Source organism: Pinus tabuliformis, chromosome 5_2 (genome assembly GCF_031772625.1).
Source record: "Pinus tabuliformis cultivar Carrire ecotype Pingquan chromosome 5_2, CPIR1, whole genome shotgun sequence".
Lineage (NCBI taxonomy): Eukaryota > Viridiplantae > Streptophyta > Pinopsida > Pinales > Pinaceae > Pinus > Pinus tabuliformis.
This window is the reverse complement of record NC_142306.1, coordinates 431,220,290-431,242,777: the sequence shown is the minus strand read 5'-3', so window position 1 is coordinate 431,242,777 and position 22,488 is coordinate 431,220,290. Positions and strand designations below refer to the sequence as shown.

The following is a 22,488-nucleotide window of genomic DNA, read 5'->3' as shown; positions in this document are numbered from 1 at the left end:
ACACCGGTGCTAAAGGTAGCAGATCCAGAAAAATCATTTGTGGTATCCACAGATGCAATTAAGGAGGGGGTCGGTGGGGTATTAACACAAGAAGGAAAAGTCATAGCCTGAGAATCACAGAAACTAAAGGACTATGAGTAGTGATACTCTGCATATGATTTGGAGTTAACCGCAGTAGTGCACACACTTAAAATATGGTGGCACTACCTCCTAGGAAAGAAATTTATGTTATTAATTGATCATAGTAGCCTAACAAATTTCTTTAACCAGTCTAGTTTAAATGCTCGGCAGGCCAGGTGGACCACATTCCTGAGCGAATTTGACTTCGAAATGAAGCACCTTAAAGGAAAAGAGAATCGAGTGGTTGATGCATTGAGTAGGAAAATGCATTGTGTCTACGAAAGACAATTCAGTCAAATAAAATCTAACCTTCTTGAAATCATCAAGGAAGAATCCCTCAAAGGCCCAAAATATGCATTCCTTTGGTAGAAAGCATCAGAGGATCGAAAGAGGGGGAAACAATCTAATTATGTTATAAACTCTGACAAATTGTTAACATTCAGAAACAGGGTTTATGTTCCCAACCAAAATTCTGTCAAACAATTGTTACTGGATGAATTTCACAGGAAGCCTTACATCGCCCACCCAGGATACCAAAAGCTTGTGTCAGCCATGAGGAAAAATTATTTCTGGCTAGGTTTAAGGAAACATGTTGCGGAATACTTATCAAAGTGTTTAGAGTGTCAGTTGGTGAAGGTAGAGCATCAACATCCTACTGGTCTATTACAATCTTTATCCATTCTCAAGTGGAAATGGGAGACGATCACTCTAGATTTCATCACAGGACTACCCCCCACTACGAAGTAGCATGACTCAATTATGGTGGTAGTGGATAAGCTAATAAAAACCGCCCATTTCATACCTGTAAAATCCACCTAAAAGACTATAGAAATCGCAGATATATTCATGAGGGAAATTTTCCGATTACACGGGATACCCAAGGTAGTAATTTTCGAGAGAGATGTAAAATTTTTATCCACATTTTTTAAAACCCTCTTTGTTGGGTTAGGTACTCAGATTCAATTTAGTACTGCCTACCATCCACAAATGGATGGCCAGACAGAACAAGTGAGTCAAATCCTGGAAGACATTTTGAGGATGTTCATAATGCTACAACCGCACAAGTGGGAGGACTACCTCCATAGGGTAGAGTTCGCCTATAATAATGGCCATCACGAATCATTAGGCATGAGCCCTTTTGAGGTGTTGTATGGAATAAAGTGTCGGGTACCCATAGATTGGAATAGCCTGGTTAATAAGTTAGCATTGGGTCGTGATATGTTAGCTGAAATGGAGGCCATAGTGAAAAAGTTCCACCATAACTTAAAATTCACTTAGGATAGGCAAAATATATATGCAGATAAAAAAATGACTCATAAAGGCCAACATACCAGATTGTGTATGCCTAGTAACTATCAGGAGCAGGAAGTGCTTGGAGGGGGATGCTGGATGTAATTGCCAGGTCCATGGCTAGGTGGTGAGGCCTTGCAGAAAAACAGAAAGTATTTATACATCTCTAAAACAATCATAAACAGATAAGTGACCAACTATGGGCTTATCATTTAATTCCTAGAAAGGCATTATCTTCAACCAGGAACAAAAAATCATTGTTATAGCTAAATATTTAAGTATATTCTATTGTATAAAGAATGGAAAAGTAGTAAGTATATTCTATCTTTTTTTAGGATTATGCTCTCTTGGTTTAGGTAACACAATGATACAATCTATTAGACAGATTACCAAAAATATTGATACTGTTAATTTTATTTTAAACTTTAACTGTTTATTCGTAGGAACATAATATACACAACACACTGATGTCTCAAGCAATGAAAGAGAAAATAATCTCAAAATTCCTGTAAGATAATTCCTTCTCATAGCAAATTTGAGATTATAGCAATAGAAATAAGTTTAAGAATCACAAGAAACAATAGCTATATGACAATAAAACCATAAATCATATTAATGTAATGCATAAATTGGATGGAACCCTATCGCTACAATTAAACAACATTGGAATCCTTCATACACATGAAGGGCGATAATTAGTCCAAAGCTATCAGAATTTTCTTCCATTTAATCATCAATCAAAATGTTGAATACATATATAATCATGACAGAGCGATTATGGTCCATTTTAGATCTCGGTCCAATCCGGAAGGAAGGAAGTGAGGATATCATGCACCCTGGCTGAGCAACCATAAACAACCAGAAAAGAAAATAGCCAAGCTATGCATCAACGAAACCCTCTTAAGGGAAGCTAAAAACTATTTATGCAGTGAAGTTTTGGCTGAGATGGACTTAAAACCAACAAACCCTCTCATTGGTAAATTATCAAAACCCTTAACTACTATCAATAGTAAACAAAACAAACAAACTAAATTCCCCTCTTCAATGTCATCGGAGGGTTTCATGGCAGACCAACCTGGAGACATAGAAGACGAGTACGTTGTTAGAGTGCCTTCCATAGCTACGCTTCGTGAAAGACATTTGACAAAGGGTTTACCTGCAATGGCAAACTAGAGGATTAAACCTTGGATTTCGTGAACAATTTTTTAACCAGATATAAGACCAAAAATATTTTAAGTTTCCTTCTTACCTAAGTAAGAGCCACCCCAGGTGAGGGAGAGCTTAATACTTGTAGTCACCATGAGATAGTTAACCCTCTCTACAGGAAAAACAAAAAAGGAAATAGAGGAATTCTCAGTGCAAACTTGAAGCACTTACCTCGGAGGAAAGACCTTCCTTGTGCTTTGCGATTTAGCTGGAGGAACAATGTAGCACTCGAAGAGCACACCTGCAGCATAAGTATTCTTCAGTAGTTTTCGATCTGAGGAAGGGAATTAATTTCAGTTTATAGTATAGTAGAAACCCTTACAATCTTACTTGAGATCTTGCCTAAGGACGATGAACCATGGAGGTCCGGTGCCAGCATGGTGCCCCCTATCAACCCTAAAAATATTTGCAGAACCGCCATAGTATTCCCTACCGACCTTGAAAAATTGAAGAGACACAATACTCGGGAAATACCACGCCCAAATGAGAAATGAGCGAGTTTGACAGATGAAGGAGATGCTTAGGGTTAGCAGGAAGTGTTGGAACCATCAGATCCATCCACCATGGATCTTAAGGTGGAAAAACATTTACATTAATGCCTTGGCCCTCTGGCGGTAGGACAGGCTGTCAGCATTAAAGCCAAACCTCAAGTGGTGGCACCACATCACAATATGCTATCCAGGTGGTGTAATTGCCACAATTTTCGAGCACATGCTTGGTGGGGCAGAGCCAATGGCTCTTGTAGTTTCGGTGGATGGCCATAAATTAACACTCTAATAACCCTTTCCAATCAAGCTGAATCTTTTCAATTATATGCATGCACATTATGGTTAAATAAATGCAAGAGCTTAGGATAACATTCGGTAATACTTTAAGTGACAGCTCAATAAAAAAGAAAAAAAAATCATATAGTATAGCAATGAGTGTTACAATCCATGATCCTAATAAAAAATAATCAACTAATACATTTGCACTTGATTATTTGTGTATGGGATACACACAATAATATGTCATTTTGAATATTGAAATATATTTTCAAAACTAAGAAAATAGATTACAAGTTATGTCCACATATTATTTGTGTTTGTGAAGAAATTGGGCAATAAGTTCTTGATTTATGAATTAGTAATCCAAGTTTCCAAATTTTGTTATTATAATGTTAACTTCAATCATTTCATCATTATTATTTATATTTACATTGTATTTAAAGGGAAAAAATATAAGGTAATAATTATTTAAGTTAGAATTTTTCAACCACTTATTTTCATATTTTGTTCGAAGAATTGTTATAGTATATTATTTTCAAAATTTCTATTCCTAAATAATAATTGAAATGAATTAGATCAATTAATTTGACAAATAAACTTTTATATTATCAATAAAAATCTTTGAATTTCTAGTGATTGTTAGGTCATTAAATCCTCTTTTATTAGGAAATAATCAATTTGGGTGACTAAATCATTACCTCTTTGGTGTGATTGTCATGTGGAAGATAGTTGTACGCACAACATAAATTTAGTTATCATGAAGGTTTTAGATACACAAATATTCTCTTCCGAGAAAAAAAAAGGTCTTATGTTACGCCAACCAATCAAATGTAAATTTGAAGCAAGAACTCCAATCTATTGTCGATCTAACAAAAAAAATACCAAAAAACTCCAATCTCTTTATGATCTAACTAAAAAATATACCTTAGTTGAGGTTGAGTATTGAGATTGATTACTGGATCATTTAGCTTTGATGGTGTCATCACTTGAAGTCCATTTCTATTGGAGCAATCACAAATGTACCCAACTGTGTGAAATATATTTATCATTTACGAATTAAAAGAACAACATTTAACTCAAGATAAACAAAATAAGTTACTTTAAAAACATATCACTACATATAAGATAGTTCAATATAAAATAAATATTAAGAACATGTCAGTACATATAAAGTCATAAAATACCAAGTTGAATAATTACATGAATTCTAAGTGACAAATGAAGGAGGTTGTTTGAAGATTCACTGAAAGCACATATTTTTGGTTACTCCCATATAACTTTGGAAAATTGTTCTTTATGGAAAATTCTATGAATTTGATCAATGGTATACATATAACACTAACTTGAAGTTAAAAATGGTACAATCAATTTTATCGCTAGGATTCAATTTCTCGAAAAACTTGTTTTTCTAGGAAATCATCAGTTTGGACATATTGGAGACTTCACAAGATGATTAACTCTTTGGTGTGATCTTCATGGTGAAGATAGATTCATGCACAAAAGAAATTTATTTATCGGGAAGGTTTCACATACCTAACTATCCCTTTACTAGAAATAGGCGTTATTTTTTCAAACTCCAATTTATTTACAATCTAACAAAAAATATACCTTAGTGGAGGTTCACCATTGGTATTGATTATTGTATTGTTTAGATTTGATGGTGCCATCACTTGAAGGAAGATTCAATTGGAGTAGTCATCAATGGAAATATAACTCAATATTCATCATTTCCAAATTAAAAGAAGAACATATAACTCAATATAAACAAAAATAAGTTATTTCAAAAGCATATTACTACATATCAAACAATTGAATATAAACAAATCTTAAGAACATTTCAATACATATCAAGTCATAATATACAAAGTTGAATTGACAAAATCAAAACATAGGCTTATCTAGCTCCTCATATAAAAAAAAATCGTGGAGGAAGAAGTAGGTCACTTTTCTTCATGAATTACATGAATTATGAGTGAAAAATGGAGGATTTTGTTTAATATTCATGAATTACATAAATTATAAGTGAAAAGTGGAGGAGTTTCAAAAATTCATTTATTTTGGGTTATTCTCATATAACTCCAACAAATCAATCCTTATCCTTAACTCCAAAAGATTTTTTTTTTCCAGGAAATCATTAGTTTCGACATATTGGAGACTTCACAAGATTACCTCTTTGGTGCGATCATGTTGGTCAAGATAGTTGCATGCACAAAATAAATTTATTTATCGGGTGGGTTTTAAATACCTAACTATCCTCTTACGAGAAATAGGCCTTATTTTTTCTACTTTCCCAAATCATCCAATTCATTTCCAATGAGAATACTACCTTAACTAATCAAATTTAAACAAGGAGTGAAAATTCAAGTCCATTTATGATCTAACAATAAGGGAACTACTTTTTTCGAGGTTGAGATTTGACATTAATTATTGTATCATTTTAGGGTTAATTGTGCAAGAACTTTGAGCCTGATATCTGTTGGTCGAATCCCAAATGGTCCCAACGGTATGAAAATAGTCATTATTTACAAATCTAAACAACAGCGTATAGGTGAATATAAACGATTTACTTAAAAATGAATATAAACAAGTTATTTTAAGAACATGTTAACATACATAGTCTTACCGAGCTCTGGGTATTGGCACAAACACTGGTTGTGGAGGAAGATGTAGGTATATTTTCTACATGAATTACATCATTTATGAATCATAAATAAAGAAGGTTCTTTAAAAATTAACTAAAATAACAATTTCTGGATTGTTCTCTTACAAATCTTGCAAATCATTCTTATGTAAAGTGTTAGGGGATCTGTAACAAGCACAATGCTAATGATTAGTGGTCATAGAACTAGAGGACACAGCCACAACCCTAACATCTCGAGTGATATTCAAATTGCATTCCCCCCCATTGCTCCCATTTTCCATTATGTTGCCATGGTTGTTAAAGTCTTAGAAATTGTCAATGTGTAGAACTTGGAAATGAAATGGGGCACTAACGATTCTTTATTCTCATTGACTCTCAAATTGGTGACAATTTTCCTTACGAGGGAATAGAATGTAGTATAAAATGTTTCAAATATTGTAATACCTTGCTCTGTGTTGTTCTCTTCTGCTTGTAGAACTGTAAGAAGGTTGCTAGATTCCAAGAGACTCAAAAAAGTCTTGAATGACCCAACTAATGATAGCAAAGCTGTCATATTGGTGAAGACCAGTGCCAGTGTTAGTGTTGGGTTTGGGTTCAATGTGGATGTTAGTTTAGCCACCAGAACTACAATGCCTCCATTTCCATTACAATGACTATGTCCAAATTACCATGTTGAAGGATGTCATGCCAAACATTACTTTAGCCTTGTGAACAAATCTAACAAGGTTGTTGCAGAGGTCTATATGTTCCCGTAAGTCTTGTTACATTCAATATGTATGTTTAGAGTAATTCATTGGACTACAATCATGCCAAGTTCTAAAAACATTTTTTGTTTTGTAGGTTAAGCCAAAGCAGGTTAGACCATAAATAAGCTTGGTAGGAGATGTGTTCAATCTGATAGTGATGCATGGCTACGACCAAGCTTTCATTATGGGATTGATTATCACTGTAGATTAGATCATTCTGTCATCTAGTTTTGTAGCGTTAAACATGAGATGTTTCTCATCTACTTTTGTAGGGTTAAACATGAGATGTTTCTCAAATAACTATGTAAACCTCGGATCTATTTGAGTAGAGTGTCTTGAGAGGATAAATATATACCCAAAATCAAAGATCTTTTCCTAAATTCTTGAGTATAGCTTTGCACATTTTTACCCTTAGCTTGCCTAATGTTTTTACAATCCATTATAGAATTTTTCATGTATGCTAATAGATAAAATTCTCATCTTATTGCAACAAAAAAATAATTCCAAGAGGATAAAGCCTTACCACTTTTATTCATGTCCTCTTGAGTTTTCACCTCCCATCAAATGGGTGTTGCACTTTCCAACCTAAGAGAAGCAAGCTGGATTTTGGTTTCATCATCCTTGATTCTTCGTATCCTATAATACACTTCAATCTGACGAACCTAATTATCTAATTTGTCAGTATTTACCTCTCCATTGTACATAAGAAATTCAAACTTTATGTCAATCTTTAAGAAAGGAGTTTTTCCATGTCCCTTTGGAGAATTTGGAGGTGTTTGTGAAGGGTTAGAAGTAGAAGAAGATGAGGATGAGCATGAGTATGGAGGAAGTAGTGGATTATCACCATTCACTCCATTCCCTTTTGGAGGTTTGTATCATTTTCCTCCATCTTCTTTTGTAGGTTTTGAGCTCTCTCTTTGCAACCTTAAGTTCCTCTCCTGATAAACAACTTTCACCATTTCAGACATTTCAAAGAAATATTTTTTAAACGTTATCTCAACTTTGGACATCCCTTCATGACCTTCTTCATGTGCCATGATTAGTGAATCTTGAGATATATGTGTTCTCCTTGAAACAATTTGAGACCTTGACTCCACAAGCTATCCTTGTCCTATTTTGAGCTTCAACCTTCCAAGCATCGTAAAAAACATGCAAACAAAATCAAACCTTCAAAATAAACTTGAGTATTGATACCAAACTAATATGTTATACAAAATTGAAGGTGATAGGAAAATTTGCAAAGTAAAATTTTATGTCTTTTAGGCAATGGATCACTTTGAAAAAGCACATAAAATAATGGTTTTAAAACTCATTTAACAACATAAAAACATAGACAAATATATCATATGAGAAATACAAAACAATAAAATGATAAAGGAGTTCACCCCTCTCCTCGTCTAGCTTCCAATCTTGAGCCTCTTTCATTAAGTGCTCAACATTAACTAAATAAGAGGGTAAAACAAGTTTATAGGTTAATGGTCTAGTTGAGTAAATAAACTAATAGATCTTGTACACTAGAGCAATACATATGCCAACCCATGTGTGTAGACTCTTGGCTAATTCATGCTTTTATCAGTCTAATTTTGTATTTTCTATAGACTCATTTTTTCTTGTTTAACATGGGCCACAAAACTTTGGATTCCAATACTAATCATGCCACTAGGCTTTAATTCTTATTAGCATCATTTTAAATGTTGGAAATACTGAGAGGGAGGGTGAATCAGTATTTCTTTTTCCCACTATTATTTTACCAGTTAAACATATATATTCAGAACACAAGATGAAAAGCAAGAATAAATGCTTTTATTAACATAAATTGTGTAGTAAAGTAGATACAATATATAGATGGTCACAATCAGTTGCCAAGCTCCAACTTGGACTTTGGTGAGGCTCCAACCTCCAGAGCACCAACTCTATTTTTCCAAGACACCATTCTTGGACTTAGGAGCACCAACTCCCAAGGACTTCAATCCTTCTTACTTTTGCGGCACCAGCCCCAAGGACTCCAATCCTTCCTACTTCTGAGGCATCAAACCCAAGGACTCCAATCCTTCTATTTCCTGAGACACCAGTCCCACGAACTCCTATCCTTCTTGCTTTTGAGGCACCAGCCCCAAGGATTCCAGTTCTGCTCTCAGAACTCTTCTCTATTGAGTTCTATCTATTTACAGCTTCACTGTAGTCTCCAAACTACAGTATCAATGACAACCAGTGTTCTCTTGAAGTAGTCTTCCCAATTCTTCATACTGCCCACACAGAGTGTCCAGTACCCTTCATGACTTCTGATAATGTCTTCACGCAGCTTTAGTCAGTCTACTGTTAGTTGAACTAAGCTCTGCATAAAGAACAACTTCTTGTTCAAGCTTATGTTCTCTGTTGGCTGCTTCTCCCCTTTGACTGTCTGTTGTCTTGTTAGCTCAGAGGCCCTCTTTCTATTCTGATGGATCCTCTCGCTGCCTCTGTTCAATGTTCAACAACCTTCAACAACATTCACCGTTGTTGCTTCTGCTATCTCACACTCTAGTTCTTCACCACACCAACAGCTCCCACAGTCCTTTGTTTTTACTGTTTTATGCATTCCCATGCCTCTTTCCATTTGTTTCCTCTTACACGCTGGCTCTTTGGCTTCCTCCTCGGTTGTTGTCATTTCCTCTGATGCTCACTTGCTTCTTCAGCTTCCCATCTTTCGGTTTCCTTTGTCTTATTCATGCTCATAGGACACGTTGAATCAATGGCCAGGTCCAAGTCATACACAGAGGAAACATATTCAGAAAACTGTAACAATGTTCCTGTTTTCTCATGATAGCAGGCATACATAGGGATGGCATTATTTAACGGACCTGCCATGTCCTGATCGCTATCGCCATCGGTATCATTTCAGCCTCCTAAAATATTGGCGCCATTATCATATGCATTTTGGCCCTTAAAACCACGCACAAGGAAAATACGTAAATACATAGGAAATATGAGCGAAACAGTCAAAAGGCTAAGGGGCAGACATCAATATTAAGATTAAACCCGCATCTAAACTGTATCGGGTCCGCAGCTTAAATTGCAATCAGCAATTCATGAGGTCCTTTATATATCAGCCCCATGATATCGTTGATGGCCGATGGCCGGTACTCCACTGCTCCGATGAACCAAATGCGATGTAGCATTCAACCATAGTTTATATGATCGTCGGGTCCAATCTTGCAATTTGCAATCGACGCTTGTAGTTGGACAACCCTCTGTGTAGCATTTCGATGGGCGGATGCGATATGGTATTAACCATGGTTTATATTCCTATCACATCCGACAAAGCCGCATGGTTTAAGCCCTGCCGTCCAATCATCCACCAAGCAATCCAACGGCATTCGCACCTCCCGTGCCCATAAGTTGCCCGTGCGTTAACGCGCAATCAAAGCAGTTTCTGCCCTGTCCCATCTGCCATGCGTCGCCCGGTGATTGTGATCACTCGCTTGCGTACGATTACTGCGCACCCTCCAAAGGCGGTGCGATCAATACCATTTACCACCGTCCTCGCTCGCTATCTCTCATGCATCTTTATCACCCGGTAGCCGTCGGATCTGTTCACTGGAAATTTGACAGCTCATGTTTGTTTGATGTTAAACATGTCCATTGTTCCTTCGATAATGTATTCTGCTCATACGATATAAACTCTACCTTTTCCACTCCATCAATGTATTTGCACATGTGTCTAAGTCTTCCACCTCCGATAGCTCTAATAACTCTGTCGCTCCTCTTCTTTGGCATATATATATATATATATATATATATATATATATATATATATATATATATATATATATATATATATATATATGGCTCCTCTGGTGTATATATATATATATATATATATATATATATATATATAGCTCCTCTGGTGTCTCTGTCTGCTCCGCTTGTCTCCATCTGCTCCTCTAGCTTGGTAGTGTCTTTCAAAGACCTCCTTGCATATATGAATGCATCTCTTGCTATGATATGTTGTAATATGCTTTGATATGCCTCCTTAGGTAGTTGCTCTTTGCTTATGGCTTGGCTATCTTGATGGCCTTGCTCCTGTCTCTTCATGAATCTCCTCTGCTTCCCCTTAGCTTCATTTCATCCTTTAGTATCCAGAATATTGCCATATTGACATCAATGACAACCTAGGTGTTATAGACATTTTTGGGCACTACAACCCCAAGCATGAAATGTCCATAAACCAAGGGCTCCTAAGTCCCTAAAAGTGTTGTTCTAATCCCTAAAGGAACAAGGTCAATAGATTACAGCTTCTCCCAGAAGTTCTCCATGAAAAACTGCTCAGAATTGGTCAAAACAGGATCATTTTAGCTGCTCCACTGGCCAAGTGCGTTGCATCTCACCTAAATACATTGTGTGGGTGCGTTTCATTTCAAAAATCCCTTCTATGGGGTGCGATGGGCGAGAAATGACAAATGGCAGTGTCATTCCGCGAGGTGGAGAGGCAATGGAAGCTTCCAGAATCTTCTCCTATGACACTTGCCTCTCTGAATTCCACCAAGGATGAGTAAGAGATCATCCATCTCCAAGTGGAAGCAAGAAATATCAGAGGGAAGACACTAATCAAATCATAAGCTCACTCATCTCCATTACAGATATCTATATATGGATCCCTCACCCCAGAGATCCAGAGGCTGGAATTTTGCATATTATAAGGAATTGTTGTTGGTTTCTTGAGACAAACATCAAATTGTTGGGTGATCTAAGCTTTGTATGAGGTGAAGAGGGGATTCTTGCTGAGAGGTTGATGCTGGGTCAGAACAACTGGTTGTAACTCTTCTTGGCTCTTTCTTGTTTATCAATAAAAGCTATTCAAGTTTTCCTCCATGCTCTTGTGTCATTGATGTTTGCTACATTTGTATGGTCAATTTACATTTGATCCTAGATTGTTTATGATTATAGATCCATGTCTTTGTATAGTGCTATGCTACTATGATCTTACAGGTACTTGGTGAAGCTGGGCGTGCAAGGGAGAAAGTAGCTAAAGACTATCAAAGAAGAGAGGAATAAAATCAGGAGATTAGCGCAAGACAGAGGTTGGTCTTTCTATTCCTCTCTATCTATAATTCATAAAGGAAAAAAGAAGGTAGCTTTTCTCTGTTTGTTTCTAAGGCAGCTGTCACACCTTAGTGGGATAGAGCAGTTCTATATAGACACTTTTCCCTGTAAGAAAATGGCGACTCCACTGGGGAAGAATTAGTTTGTTTGTTTATCATTCCTTGTTGTCTGTTTCATAAACTTACAAGTAGCATTTGAACTGCATTTGCCATAACAAATGCAAAGTAGATAAATTCTACTTCAATCCATCTACTAGATCTGTTTATGATTTAAACAACCGATTCACAAACTATCTGATTGCCCTTGTGATAGCTCTTAGATCCTCCTTAGATCTACCCCTAATTGTTGTATTACTGATTGCTTTTTACTCGGCCAAAACCCAAGAACTGAACTGCAAACTGTGACCCGAAACCCAAACAGAGTCTCATTTCTAGCCTAGCGCAGGTACTGTTCAGAGAATCTGAACTTCAGCGCACTTCTCGAGTGGACAAGGTGCGCTGCATTTCAAATTCTCTGTGTTACAGGTGCACTGACCAGACTAGGCTCTGTGCAGTTTTGGTTTCTATGATTCATTCTTTCCAGTTCTATTCCTGAATTTTGCTGCCTGTGATCAGTATATGTCTGTTTGAAACCCCTTTTCCTTGCTGTTATTCCGCCTACTTTGTACAAAATAACTGTAGATGTTTTTGTGTGTTTGTTGAGTCATTTACAGTTCTCCTTCGCAAAAGTAGCATAATCGTACTGTCGCCCTTTGATTTGAAACTGTCGCAAGTGTCGATTTCAATCGTAGGAAAGAGTTTGATTGCTGTTGATGGTCGATTATCCTGTTACTATTGTTTTTTGGTCTGAATTTGTAGTTTTCTACTGTCAAGAACAAGTATTCATTTCAAAATCATAAGGTGTTGTGATCGTCTCCATTTTTTATTTTGAAAAGAAACTTGTTGATATTTGTCGCTTGAAAAGAAATTCAGATTTGTGCACCAACTTTCTTGTTAGCATTCATATACTAAGAAAGTCGAAAACAAATACATGCATGTGCATTTGCATATAGACAGTCTGATTGGCTTGATTTAGGAAAGTGCATTTAGAGTGTGCTCTTTGCTCTTTGTGAAAATATTCTATCTTTCTTTCCTTAGTAGCTAGGATTTTCATTGCACAAAGAAGATAAAAAGTTTGTTTATCATCTTAGATTGCATTTTAGGAATTACATCTACATCTTGCGGTGAGCCTGAAAGGCAAACTTCATAAACAAGATCAACTTAAAATAAATTCAATGAATCTAACAACGCTTTGGAACTTAACGCACAACATTTAGAAGTCTAGGCTAGAGACGTATTCTGGCGTCGTAAAGCCTGGTAACTGTTGTTGTCACTGATGGTTGGGTGATTCCTCCACTTTGAGATGATAAGTGCGAGTACGGACTTGTGCTCCCACGTACCGTCGAGTATATTTTGGGAGACCCCAATAGGCTTAATCCTTTATCCATAGGAAGCCATGTCTGCCGCCCTATCGATCGCAATGCACTGAACACAACATTTGGGAAGATTGACTGCCATACAGTAAAAATTATTCTGCAGTTTTACGATTGGTTTGGTAATCCCTCTACCTAGATTTCCAGAGTAGTCCCTTTCGTTCCTTTCCAGACTCCTTAACAGAAAAGGTCCATCTGAGCACTTGTCACTTCAGGCTCATTAAAAATCGAAGGAGACTAGAGTCATCTTTTGTTTTTTCTCGACTCTTAAAAATTGAAAAAACAAGTTGTGTCAAAGTGTCTAAAATTTATTTTAAAAGGAATATCGATTACCCCTTTCCTACATTGATCTTGGGTTGAGAAAATGGAATCCACCAACCAAGGAATCCCCCTTGGAGGAAATCCTAGTCCTTTCTCCTCTTGAGGAGATGTTGGTGCACCCCATATGGCCACATTATCGCTTCCAGGACTGACAATCGGCTTGCCTGTATGGCTCTTCTCAACCTCTGTCATTCAGAACACCACAATTCCTGAACAATCAAATCAGCAACTAGACGAGTCGAGAGTTACCCACCAACCTTCTACTTCCTCTAATTCTTCCTCTCCTCCTTCCTCTTCACTTGATGGGGCTGGTAAAGCCAAAAGTCAAGTACCTAAGGAGAAGAAGGAAAAGAAGAAGAAAGAGAAGAAGAAGAAGGAGCCAAAAGCGAATGGGGGCAAACGAGTGTTGTCTAGCGAAAATCCACACACTGCACTGACCAGGTCTAAATCACCATGTGTCATTTGCAAAGGAGACCACTATCATAGAGATTGTCCTTGTATCCCTCAGATCTTAAGGGACTGGTCTCCTCGTTTGCACAACCCAGTGTCGTCAACCTCTGATGATCATGTTGAAAACACACAGTCAACTAGTGAAAGTGAAGCCCTAGGACAAAAAGGAAAATATAGATTTCCTTGTAAACTGTGCGAAGGTGATCATGCCATCCACCGTTGTCCCTTCTTAGACGAGGCTAAAAGAGTTTTGGACAATCGTCCGGTTTCACCGTTACGACTTCCTCCTGGATATAAAAAACTCTTACCGAGTCTGTCACTAGTTGAAAATCCAGCTGGCCCACTCAAGTGGTCGGCTGAAGCATTTATCATTGAAGACAAACCATCTGAACCCATACTAGACGAAAGTCAAAAGGTCGAGGTGGAAGTTGACTCGGTCTTGCCTTCAGAGGTTCCATCTTCAGATGATACAGTCACCGAAAAGAACAAGGATGACACCGTCCAAATTCTTTTCATAAGCATAGACTCCAACGAACATGGGGGAAATTTACCCGTTCCTTTACCGCAGGAAGGAAGTTTGTCAGAGTCATACCCGGCCGTCTATTCGGTCCCACCTCCAAGCAACCTAGTTGTCTCCTTCGACTGGAATCAACTAGGCAGACCCCGTTTACTAGCTAGTATACCATTCCGAATCATTGTTCAAATATATAGAATGGTTTTGGCTGGTACCATCATAGATGAAGGGGCTTCTGTGAGTATCCTTTCCTCGACTGCTTGGAAAGCGCTTGGTTCGCCATCGCTTTTGCCTGAGATGAGAAATCTAACAGGCTTTGATAAAGGAACCAGTCGACTGTTAGGGATACTTCCCAATGTGCCCATAACGTTGAGGGGGAAAACCGTTCACATGAACGTAATGGTAGTTCAAGGACCCCTAGATTATAATCTACTCCTTGGACGAGACTATATTTATTGCATGGGAGCCATTGTCTCCTCACTCTTTAGAGTAATGTGTTTTCCGCACGAAGGAAGAGTGGTCAAGCTCGTAAACCAGCTTTCATTCCCCGGTTCACGCATAGCAAATAGTCATATACCATCCCTAAATGGTCTTTTCACGCAAGAAATGTCTCAATCCCCAGTCCACCCACCCGATGAGCGCGAGTGATTCGGGGGACATGACTGAAACCCAAGGGGCATGCACCCTGGTCTGCTTCGGCAGGAAAACTTCGGGTATAGGGTAGGTTTCCACGAAAGAATATGACTAGCATGTACTCCCGTCTATGATTGGAAGAGGGGGTTATTCTGGAACAATATTCTCTCGTCAAATTTACGTGAGTGGAGTAGCCTCCTTCACTCACCTTTGTCTATCTCGGTAAACATCGCCGAAGAAGTGTTTTGTTTGCGCTGTGACTAGAACAATCTTTGGGTAACCTGTAAGAGGTAGGCCTCTCCCGGTAAAACAAATGTTTTAACGGAAGAAAGAAGGGGCAACCTTGAAGCTCTGTTTTATACCTGGGGGCATGCAAACCTTTTGGAGTGCAAGCAAAGAGTGATCATTTATCTGTTTTTTGGATTGGTCGTTTTTTAACTTGCATAAAGAAAGGATGTGGGGCAAAACTCTAAAAATTATCATTTTTATGTGGGACATTCTTATTATACAACTGGATTAATCGAGCAGTTTTAGCACATAGTTCAAGCTCGTTAAAAAATAAGCATAACACATGAGCAAATGTTCCCCCCCGCATTTAAGCTCATTAAAAAATGTACTATTCACCGGTAAATAACCATCGTGAATGTAGTACTTCAGCCATTAAAGCCTTGGTCGTGTTTGCACCATCACCTCCACTTTTACATTGGCCGATCATTCACCTCCATTTGATTGTTTACCCATTTTGAGGAACAGCTGCGAAGAGTGATCTGACTAGCCATCCTTGTAGCACTGTCGTGATTGGAAAATTCCAAACCTTACCTGGAATCAGTTGCTACCCATTTTATCACTCGTTCCTCAAATGACGAGTCTCCTTTAAGCTCTTTTCAACTGACTCGTAAAATATGAAAAGATTGCCGAGGCATTGGCCTCTCCAGCTCGTTAAAGGGACCGGAAGTGCTATCTCTCCTCTAAATTTTAATCTTTTTGGACCTGAGAGATTATTACACAAAAAGATTGAGCGCTTTTTTTGTTTGGCTTGTTAAAAGTATTGAAAATTCATCCCTTCTATATTGTTTTATACTTTTTCGGACTTAAGGGATTAGATGACGAAAAAGGAATTTTGGAGTTACCTTTACGTTCCTTTTCAGACTCTCTAAAATTGAAAAGGACCGAGTTATCTTTGTCGCTAAACTCGTTAAAAGTTTAGTAGCGACAAACTTGTCTATAGACGAGAACGAGTTTCACTATCGCTAGGCTCGTTAAAACATAGCGATGGGTTTGCCCGAAGGGCAAATTATAGAACAAGCATATGTTATCCTCCTCAAGCTTGACAAAAATAAAGAGGTACTGGTCAGCAATGACTGGGGAAAATTGGGAAGAAAACTTGAAGAAACTTTGTTGGTAGCAAGTCGCTCTTGAACATGACACTTCCACTCTACATCCGAGTCGGGTTGGGTTGTTTCATTCACCGGTCACATCACCATGGTCCCATCATACCATCCACATTTGGGGTTAATGTTACCAATCCATCACATCAGTGTCGCCGATATGTTCAAGAGAAGTCATTAAGAGAATTCACCTGTGTCTCACCCACTACCATACATTTATACTCCATTCTTTCATGACCGTCACCCTGAACCTTATATCACCAGATCGTTTTCACCTCCATTAAAATCATTTGCTCCTTTCCATGTCATTGATGTGGGATTCATTAAGGCCCTCCTGTGACGGATCGCTTCTTGTCGACATCAGCTCATTATCCAAGAAGTTGATCTAGGAACACCCCATTCAATACTTTGAAGCTTGCATGCCTCAATGGCAAGTTTCTCACTTCCGGCGACAGGTTTACATCAATGGCCTTCGACCGAAAGGTTTTGCGTGGTGTTCGACGCCAAGTCCTTTATTCACACCACGTGAATTATACTGCAGTACCTTGAGGGTCATTATCATTATCGGTGATTCCTCTCGCGCCTGTTAACAGCTTACATCATTGGCTGGTAATCAGGCGATGTCTTTCCATGTTCGACTCCAGAACAACTTTCACATGGATCGACTTGTACTTCGAGTGAAGATCGAACGAGATTGAAGACCCCGGATCTAGTTTCATCCATCCAGGCTGCGATATATATTCAGGAAAATAAAGACATCAAATGTACATCATTGCTGTAGAGATAATCATCCAATCAAAAGGATGATGGCTCTATCAGAATCATCAGTCTACACTCAGATGATTGTCTGTCCTATGTACATGAAAATGAATTTATAGAGCTGAGCATGGGAATGCCCGCCTCAGCTAGATCATGAAAATATTATGAAGATAATGTATTGTATTGTATCTTATTACAGGTCTCCTCCCAGCTTGAAAGAACTTCGGATCCTCATAATAAAGCATTTCACCCGACATCAAAAGATTAACGACCTCATGCTTTAGGGGGCAACTGTTATAGACATTTTTGGGCACTACAACCCCAAGCATGAAATGTCCATAAACCAAGGGCTCCTAAGTCCCTAAAAGTGTTGTTCTAATCCCTAAAGGAACAAGGTCAATAGATTACAGCTTCTCCCAGAAGTTCTCCATGAAAAACTGCTCAGAATTGGTCAAAACAGGATCATTTCAGCTGCTCCATTGGCCAAGTGCATTTCATCTCACCTAAATACACTGTGTGGGTGCGTTTCATTTCAAAAATCCCTTCTATGGGGTGCGATGGGCGAGAAATGACAAATGGCAGTGCCATTCCGCGAGGTGGAGAGGCAATGGAAGCTTCCAGAATCTTCTCCTGTGACACTTGCCTCTCTGAATTCGACCAAGGATGAGTAAGAGATCATCCATCTCCAAGTGGAAGCAAGAACTATCAGAGGGAAGACACTAATCAAATCATAAGCTCACTCAACTCCATTAGAGATATCTATATATGGATCCCTCACCCCAGAGATCCAGAGGCTGGAATTTTGCATATTGTAAGGAATTGTTGTTGGTTTCTTGAGACAAACATCAAATTGTTGGGTGATCTAAGCTTTGTATGAGGTGAAGAGGGGCTTCTTGCTGAGAGGTTGATGCTGGGTCAGAACAACTGGTTGTAACTCTTCTTGGCTCTTTCTTGTTTATCAATAAAAGCTATTCAAGTTTTCCTCCATGCTCTTGTGTCATTGATGTTTGCTACATTTGTATGGTCAATTTACATCTGATCCTAGATTGTTTATGATTATAGATCAATGTCTTTGTATAGTGCTATGCTACTGTGATCTTACAGGTACTTGGTGAAGCTGGGCATGCAAGGGAGCAAGTAGCTAAAGACTATCAAAGAAGAGAGGAATCAAATCAGGAGATTAGTGCAAGAGAGAGGTTGGTCTTTCTATTCCTCTCTATCTATAATTCATAAAGGAAAAATGAAAGTAGCTTTTCTCTATTTGTTTCTAAGTTAGTTGTCACACCTTAGTGGGATAGAGCAGTTCTATATAGACACTTTTCCCTGTAACACTTGGTCAACAATCTCCCCCTTTGTTATTGATGGCAATATTCTTCTTCTCTCCCCCTTTGACATCAATGGCAAAGGAGTGCTCTGCGACTCCCCTATCAAACTGCTTTTGTTCTTCATGAATGGTAGATCTTCATGGGTCTGTCACTCCCCCTGTCATAGTGCTCATCTTCTTTTTACTCAAGATAGAAGGATTGATGATTTGTCATCAATTAACACATTATTCCCTCTTCATGTCTTAGAAATGCTTTATCATGGTTCCAGTAATCCTTAAAGTTGCTCTACTTTAATGCTTTCATTCAGATTGCAAACGGCCATACACCAAGTGTCCAAGTCCAAGATATTATGCTTCAATCCATATTGCTATCTCCACAGGTAACATTGAGAGGCTTTCATAGTCTGAATCAAGAGAAATGCCCCTGAGATTGTGTCTCTCGCTATCTTTCTTCAGATTTGAGTTCCTTTGTGTCTCTGTGCTTCCCCTTAAGTTACTGCCACCTAGTATTCAATCATCATTGCATTTGGACAAAAAATGTGAGGGGTTGTGCCTTACTATTGCTATATTTCTTAAGTGATTTGTATCAGCTTAAGTTATCCTTGACTACACAACATTCTCCTTCCTATGAGCCATCTTTTCCTTGTGTTCTTGTACATATCTCTGTAGATTTAGATATCCAATCTATGACTGTCTTTTAAATACAATTGCTCGTCTACATCTTTTTGCAATTCTTCAGTTTGTTATACGCTGCCAGCTGCTCTTACTTCAAACTCCATTCTAAATGTATCTGTTTGTTTGAAGACTATCTCTATCGGTGTCCAGAATTTATCTGTTGTCACATTAAATTCTTAAGTCAATACATTTAGCATCTGTAATATTAGCACCATAATTATTTGCCCTATACAGGAAACACATGTTCTTCAATGGAGTATTCCTGAGAAATTATCCTCATCAAAGAATGATTGTTAATATAGCTCAACAAGGATTTCATAAGGACCCTTTTACTTATAGCTTCAACAATAATGATCAAGAATCATAGGGTTCCCCTAACTGTATGCATCATCTCTTTTGGCAAAGTCTTCTCATAAAATGCTTAGATTGGCTGGAGAGCTCAAGGGACTATCGTACTGTATTTCCTTCCTTCTCCATACTTGTGTAGCTTTCTTCTTTTGCATGGTTCTAGCTTGTGTAATAGCCCATGTTAAGTTACAATCACGTGCCATATGACCAATGTTATGACACTTGAAGCATTCTACATTGTTCATGAATAAGAATTCATGATTTCTTCCTGTAAAATTGTTTCTTGGAGGCTGTCGAATACTATAACATCTATCTCTATGAGATTGTTGGGGACCATGACATCTATCTTTATGATAGACTTTATAGTATTTTTCCATATGACCAAATTTTGAACAAGAATAAAAATAACCAAAAAATGAACTTTGCTACCTCGGAGATGGAGGTTTCCTTGATGTACCTCTGAAGCCTTTCTGCCTTGAGATCCTTTGATGATAACCATTGCCTCTCACCTCCTTGACATCATCTACATTTCTTTTTGGAGCTGGTTTTCTTCTTGGAGCAAGATTTCTTCTTGGAATAGGATTTCTTCTATTGTAGCCTTGATTTTTCTCCTTGCCTTTGTTGGAACTGGGAGCATCACCGTTTCTTTTTGGCTTCTTCACATCTCTTTTGTTTAAAGAATTTTCATTATTGTTTAAGGATTCACCTATATACCCGAGACTTGATTTATCAGATGGACATCTGTGATAGCTAAGCATGTCATCCAAGGCTTGAGATCTCTTCAAGATTTTGTTCATCCCTTCAACCTTTGTTCTGAGGAAGACAATCTCTTCTTCCAATCTTTCACACTCATTATTCTTCTTTGCAAGTTGTTCCTTAGTTTCTTCCTTGCTACGAGTAGCTTCAGCTGCTACTATTTTAAGGGAGATGATATCTGACTTAATTTTGAAGATTTCTTCCTTCTTTGCTTGACTACTCTCCATTTCCTTCTCAGCTCCATGTGCCTGTTTCCTGGCTTCTTGTAATTGAGATTTGAGAGAGGAGACCTCTATTTTGTACTGACCAATCTCTTTTTCAAGTTTGTTCAAGCTATTGTGCCCTTGTTCAAGTTGACTTGACAAGGTATCTTCCTGCTTCTTTTCTTTATTCAGTTGTTTTTTCATGGATATGACTTCTTCACGATGCTTTCTTTTACTTTGATGGAATTCCTTCTTAAGCTTGGAAAGCTCTTTATCCCTTTCTTTTACTTGAAGCTTGATGAAGTCAACCTTCTTCCTTGTTTGATCTTGGTTACCAACTGGAGCTATCTTCTTAAGTGCCTCATTTTCCTTTTTCAAATTGTTAATCTCTTCCATGTCAGTCATAAGTTGAGCGAGGAGTTCTTCCACAAAATCTTTTTCATTCTCTTCATCTTCTAGGTCTGTTTTAGCCTTAATGTAATCATTCTCATGTTTAGCTTCTATGATGGGTTCTGAATTTCCTTCATGATTTCCATCAACTTCTTGACTGATGGCCATGGTCAATGCTCCTTTTGAGTGAAGATCATGAAGTTTTTCCCAGATGCCCTTTTCTGATGAATCTTTTCCTAGATTGATCTTTACAGAATTAGGGAGCCCATTCAAGATTGCCTGTACTGCTTTTGCATTGTACTCCTTGGATTCTCTATCCATCCTGCTATCGTCAATCACTGATTTCCAGATTTCAATGCCTTGAGTCTGTAAGAAATTCCTCATTCTTGCTTCCCATATATTAAAGTTCCCATTGAGCCTTGGAGCCTCCTCAAATCGATTGTCTTCTATTTTAGTAGTAGAGGGAGACACATCCTTAGGAGGATTGGAGACTTTCTTATTTGACTTTGCCATTTGTGTTCTAACGTTCAACCTTCAAGTTGTTAGGCTATGAATGAAGGTACCTTCTCTGATACCAATTATTGGAAATACTGAGGGGGGGGTGAATCAGTATTTCTTTTTCCCACTATTTTTTTACCAGTTAAACATAAATATTCAGAACACAGGATGAATATCAAGAATAAATGCTTTTATTAACGTAAACTGTGCATTAAAGTAGATACAATATATAGATGGTCACAATCAGTTGCCAAGCTCCAACTTGGACTTTGGTGAGGCTCCAACCTCCAGAGCACCAACTCTATTTTTCCAAGACGCCATTATTGGACTTAGGAACACCAACTCCCAAGGACTTCAATCCTTCTTACTTTTGAGGCACCATCCCCAAGGACTCCAATCCTTCCTACTTCTAAGGCATCAACCCAAAGGACTCCAATCCTTCTATTTCTTGAGACACCAGTCCCACGGACTCCTATCCTTCTTGCTTTGGAGGCACTAGCCCCAAGGACTCCAGTCCTATTTAGTTCTACTCTCTGAACTCTTCTCTATTGAGTTCTATCTATTTACAGCTTCACTGTAGTCTCCAAAAATGACAACCAGTGTTCTCTTGAAGTAGTCTTCCTAATTCTTCATACTTCCCACACAAAGTGTCAAGTACCCTTCACGACTTCTGATAATGTCTTCACATAGCTTTAGTCAGTCTACTGTTAGCTGAACTAATCTTTGCATAAAGAACAACTTCTTGTTCAAGATTATGTTCTCTTCTCGCTACTTCTCCCCTTCAATTGTCTGTTGTCTTGTTAGCCCTGTGGCCCTCCTTCTGTTCTGCTGAATCCTCTCACTACCTCTATCTCCTCCAGCTTATTTTCCATAGCGTTCAACAACCTTCAACAGCGTTCACCCCTA

At 38.1% G+C, this 22,488-nt stretch overlaps 1 pseudogene; it reads right to left on the bottom strand.

Annotated features, from left to right (window-relative positions):
* Positions 1-22,488, bottom strand: part of LOC149159466 (arginyl-tRNA--protein transferase 1 pseudogene) — a 52,215-nt pseudogene that overhangs the window by 29,359 nt on the left and 368 nt on the right.